We start from the raw sequence: 6,287 nt of genomic DNA on the forward strand, positions 1-6,287 counted from the left end.
GCTGGTTGAACCTGTTAAATCTGTGTCTGTATCATCTGTCGAGCTGGAAGGTATTCCGGAATGCCTGAAGGACTTCGAAGATGTATTCTCCAAAAGCGAGGCCGAGACGTTACCGCCACATAGACCCTTTGACTGCGCTATTGAGCTGGTCCCGGGGGCTAAATTACCCAAAGCCCGTCTGTTTAATTTGTCCGGTCCTGAGCGCTTGGCTATGAAGGAGTACATTACTGAAAGTCTGCGCAAAGGACACATATGTCCTTCAGTCTCACCTGTGGCGGCAGGTTTCTTTTTTGTAAAGAAAAAAGATGGCGGGTTACGTCCCTGTCTCGACTTCCGGGAGCTTAATCAAATTACTGTACGGAATACGTACCCCCTTCCGTTGATTCCCGATTTATGTAACCAACTATCAGGGGCAAAGTGGTTTTCTAAACTGGACCTTCGGGGGGCATATAATTTGATAAGGGTCCGAGAGGGGGATGAATGGAAAACCGCGTTCCTCACGACCGAGGGACTATTTGAAAATTTAATCATGCCGTTTGGTCTTACCAACGCCCCTGCCATATTTCAGAATTTCATCAACGTGGTATTCTCGGATCTCATTGGTCGTTTTGTCGTTATCTACTTAGATGATATTTTGATATATTCCCCCGACAAGTATTCTCAGTTGGAACATGTACGAACTGTGCTCCAAAGGCTGAGAGAAAATCATTTGTATGCCAAATTGGAAAAATGTGTATTCTGTGTACAAGAGTTGTCCTTTTTGGGGTTAATTGTATCCGGTGAGGGTTTTCGCATGGACCCCAAGAAGGTGCAGGCCATTGCGGATTGGGTGCAACCCCGAGATCTTAAGGGTCTTCAGCGCTTCTTGGGGTTCGCCAATTATTACCGCAAATTTATCTGGGGGTTTTCGCAAGTGGTCAAACCTCTCACGGATCTAACATGCAAAGGTGCGGATGTGAGAAATTGGTCCTCGCTCGCAAAAGAGGCCTTTGCGACGCAGAAAAAATGTTTTATGTCTGCTCCTGTGCTAGTGCAGCCAGATCCGTCCAAACCATTCGTCGTGGAAGTGGACGCCTCTGAGGTGGGGGTGGGGGCGGTGTTGTCCCAAGGGCATGCCACTCTAACCAACCTCAGGCCATGTGCTTTCTTTTCCAAGAAGTTCTCTGCTGCGGAAAGAAATTACGACGTAGGCAATAGAGAGCTTCTTGCGGTCAAATTGGCGTTTGAAGAATGGAGGCACTTTTTGGAGGGGGCCAGTCACCCAGTTACGGTGATCATGGATCACAAAAATTTGTCATACATTGAGTCTGCTAAAAGACTAACGCCCAGACAAGCCCGTTGGTCACTTTTTTTTTTTCCCGTTTTCAGTTTACAATTACATTTCGTCCAGGGTCTAAGAATGTCAAGGCTGACGCCTTATCACGCAGTTTTCAGCCGGTGTCGCCCCCTGAGCCACCGTCCTCCATTCTTCACCCTGGGGTTGTGATAGCAGAGGTCTCATCTGAATTGGAAAGGGAGATTCAGGGGGCCCAGTCGCAGGCCTCGGCGGCCAAGCCGGAGGGGAAGTTGTTTGTCCCAGAGCAACTTCGCCTGAAACTCTTGCAGGAGTTCCATGAATCCAAGCTGAGTGCTCACCCTGGTATTTCAGCCACACGTCTGGCGGTGGCTAGGATCTTTTGGTGGCCTACCCTTGGTTCGGACATAAAAAAAATTCATTGCTGGTTGTGGGGTCTGCGCTCGTTCTAAAAGCTCTCATAGCCGGCCGGCAGGGGAGCTGATACCCTTGGCAGTGCCCGAAAGGCCATGGACTCACTTATCCATGGATTTTGTTACCAATCTCCCTCCATCTAAGGGTAATACAGTGGTATGGGTAGTGGTGGACAGGTTTTCTAAGCAGGCTCATTTCGTACCCCTGTCCGCACTACCGTCAGCTGAGACGTTGTCCAGGTTGTTTGTGCAGCATGTGATCCGGTTGCATGGGGTACCCCTGAATGTGGTGTCTGATCGTGGTGTGCAGTTTGTGGCTAAGTTTTGGCGTGCTTTCTGCAAAAAATTAGGTATGTCTCTGTCCTTTTCGTCTGCATACCATCCTGAGAGCAATGGGCAGACGGAACGCACTAACCAGTCCCTGGAACAGATCCTCAGGTGTCTAACCTCTGCTAGACAGAGTGACTGGTGCGATGCACTGCCGTTGGCTGAATTTGCCTTCATTAGTCGGGTGAGTCAATCCACTGGTAGGTCCCCTTTCTTGATTAACTATGGGTTCAGTCCTCATTTTGGTGAGTTTTCTCGTCTGGATTCGGGGTGCCCCGGGGCTGAGGACTCTGTTCAGTGGTTAAAAGATACATGGGCAGAAGTCCAGCGGCGTATATCCAGGTCTCAAGGCAGGTATAAGTTTTTCGCAGACAGGAAACGAACACCTGGTCCCATGTTTCGGGTGGGAGAGAAAGTTTGGCTCTCCACGCGAAACATTAAGTTAAAGATTCCGTCAGCCAAGTTAGGACCCAAATTCATTGGCCCGTACAAGATTGTGGAAAAAAATCAATCCAGTGGCGTATAGGCTGTGCCTTCCACCCTCTTTCAAGATCCCTAACGTCTTCCACAAATCTCTACTGAAACCTTTTGAAGCAGTCCGGGGAGACTCCGAGTCTGCTGCTTCTCCTGTTTTGGTCGAGGGGCAGGTGGAGTACGAGGTTGGTCATATCGTAGATTCCAGGTTGGTACGGCGGTCGGTACAGTACCTGGTTCATTGGAAGGGGTATGGACCGGAGGACAGGTCCTGGGTATCGGCCCGGTTGATGCATGCTGATCGCCTGGTACAGGCTTTCCATGCTAAGTACCCGGGCAAGCCTGGGGGTCCAGAGGCCCCCCGTTGAGAGGGGGGTACTGTCATGATCTCAGTGCGGGTTTGACTCGCACACGTGGGGTTAATGTTTGGAACCAGTGCTGATTACTGGCATTTCTGGGGTTAAAGGTTGTGATCCCGATGCAGGCTTACCTGCACACCTGGGGCTTTGATTGTGGCCTCTCCCTGGTTCTGGGGGAGGCTTCTTACAGCCTCAGGACGCTCCCATCCCTGTCAGTTATACTCTTGCCCTTGGCATTGTGTGGTGACCCCTGAGTGTGTTAGTGCTGTGTTCTGGTTGCTTGATTCTCTGTGTATGACTCGGTCTGTTCCCTGGATATCGCTTTGGATCCTGCCTGGTACCTCCTATGTCTGTTTGGTTTTGATCTCTGCTTGGCCCTGATTATCCGCTCTGTCTCCTCCCTGGTACTGTACTGATATCTTGTGTATGACCTTTTGCTTTGTCTGACCTCCCGTCTGTTTATCCCTCCTGTACCTCGCTGGTCTGTACCGTGCATGACTTCTGCTTTGCCATAATCTGAGTTCTCTGGCTTCTCTGACACTATTAGTTGAAGCACGCTTTGTCACCTCTGCTGCCCTGCTCCCCAGGTAACTCTTAGCACTGCTTCTGTACTCAGGACACGTGCACTGGCTCTATGAGCAAGTGTAGTGCGGTGTCTCTGACACCCTGTATCCTTCTTCCTGTCACATAGCTCGAAACCGGGTCCCACCGTAGTAGGCGGTTTTACAGCATTCTCCCTGGCCAGATGCTCTACTTTCGGGGGTTCACTAAGCCGTTTCACCCAAAATTTAAGGGCATCAGCCCATGCGATCACCTGCCACAAGTGAATGACCTGCCTGTCTGTCCTGCTGTAACTTCTCCTTTAATGCTCACTTCTGTCACTAGCTCCTGCGACTGCTGTAGCTATAACGATGCTGTTTCCCTTGCTTTGGGAAGGCTGGGCTCTTTCCTTAAATGCAACGTTATGGGGTATCTAAACTGACCGGGCACTCAAGTCCTTCAGAGCTCTACGGGAGCTCAGCTCCCTCTGACTGAAAACCAGGAAGATCCCTTCCTCTAACCTAAGTGACCCCTCCTACATTAATTATCTACACTATTGCTAAGCCTAAATCCTATATTATACTCTCTATCTCCATCTAGTGGTCTAGCGCTAATATTACACTTTCCCTTTATACCACATATAGGAACACTAGCTGAAGAGCCCGGCGCTGCCCGGGCATAGTAACTAACTGTGGTTAGTTATAACAAATTATAATAATCCTCCATCCCATAGTCCCGTGCCCATATATCCATCACACATCCACGATCCCATAGGCCCGTGCCCATATACCCATCATACATATCCTCCATCCCATAGTCGAGTGCCCATATACCCATCCTCCATCCAATAGTCCCATGCCCATATACCCATCATACATATTCTCCATCCCATAGTCCCATGCCCATATACCCATCATACATATCCTCCATCCCATAGTCGAGTGCCCATATACCCATCATACATCCTCCATCCCATAGTCGAGTGCCCATATACCCATCACACATCCTCCATCCCATAGTCCCGTGCCCATATACCCGTCATACATAGCCTCCATCCCATAGTCCCGTGCCCATATACTCGTCATACATATCCTCCATCCCATAGTCCCGTGCCCATATACTCGTCATACATATCCTCCATCCCACAGTCCCGTGCCCATATACCCTTCATACATATCCTCCATACCATAGTCCCGTGCCCATATACCCATCATGCATATCCTCCATACCATAGTCCCGTGCCCATATACCCATCATACATATCCTCCATCCCATAGTCCCGTGCCCATATACCCATAATACATATCCTCCATCCCATAGTCCAGTGCCCATATACCCGTCACACATCCTTCATCTCATAGTCCCATGCCCATATACCCATCATACATATCCTCCATCCCATAGTCCCGTGCCCATATACATATCCGCCATCCCATAGTCCCATGCCCATATACCCGTCATACATATCCTCCATCCCATAGTCCAGTGCCCATATACCCATCACACATCCTCCATCCCATAGTCCCGTGCCCATATACCCATCATACATATCCTCCATCCCATAGTCCCGTGCCCATATGCATATCCGCCATTCCATAGTCCCGTGCCCATATACCCATCATACATATCCGCCATCCCATAGTCCCGTGCCCATATACATATCCGCCATCCCATAGTCCCATGCCCATATACCCGTCATACATATCATCCATCCCATAGTCCAGTGCCCATATACCCATCACACATCCTCCATCCCATAGTCCCGTGCCCATATACATATCCGCCATCCCATAGTCCCGTGCCCATATACACATCATACATATCCTCCATCCCATAGTCCTATGCCCATATACATATCCGCCATTCCATAGTCCCGTGCCCATATACCCATCATACATATCCGCCATCCCATAGTCCCATGCCTATATACCCGTAATACATATCCTCCATCCCATAGTCCGGTGCCCATATACTCATCACACATCCTCCAATCCATAGTCAACCATTATGACATCATAATGAGCGGCAGGGCTTGCAACCTTTGATGACATCATCGTCGCCATGGCAACAATTGTGACATCATAATGAGGGGCGGGGCTTGACACGCACACACTGCTTCCCCAGTATGCAAGTAGGGGCATTGTGACATCATAATGAGGGGCGGGGCTTGACGCGCACACACTTTTCCCCATAGTATGTAGATAGGGGCAAAATTGTTTGGTGAATTGGAACGCGCGGGGTTAAAATTTCGCCTCCCAACATAGCTTAGGACACTCTCGGGGTCCAGACGTGTGACTGTGCCAAATTTTGTGGCTGTAGCTGCAACGGTGCGGATGCCTATCCCAGACATACACACATACATACATACATACATACATACTGTACATACATACATACATACACACTTTGCGCTTTATATATTAGATTATTTACACATTTTAGGGCAGCATACAATACACATCTCAATGACATTACGAAGCAACGTTATATATAAATATACATAGCAGCATTAAATATACATTTTATAGGCAACGATATATATACATTTATTTATATATATATATACTTTAAATCGGGACATGCTTGGGGGGGGGGTTAGGATGGTTACCCCAACCCTACTATATTCCCTATTCCTTAAGGCATTTAATGCTTTAAACTTTATTATTTACAGACACGTACCCCACGCAGGGAGTAATACGTTAAAATTATATTGGCGTGAGCTGAGTCTGTAAAGAGTAACTGTACACTCCGTTGTTAAAAGAAGTGCTCTTCTTGACAGTCCTCAGATGGTGTCCATATTAGCACCAATGTTCCATTTGGTGACCCTCCATGTTGGAGTCCACTGTCTTAAAGGGGTGGTACCCCTTTCCTTTGAGTGAA

This window comes from Dendrobates tinctorius, unplaced genomic scaffold, assembly GCF_039654945.1.
Source record: "Dendrobates tinctorius isolate UK_male_01 unplaced genomic scaffold, ASM3965494v1 ptg000241l, whole genome shotgun sequence".
Lineage (NCBI taxonomy): Eukaryota > Metazoa > Chordata > Amphibia > Anura > Dendrobatidae > Dendrobates > Dendrobates tinctorius.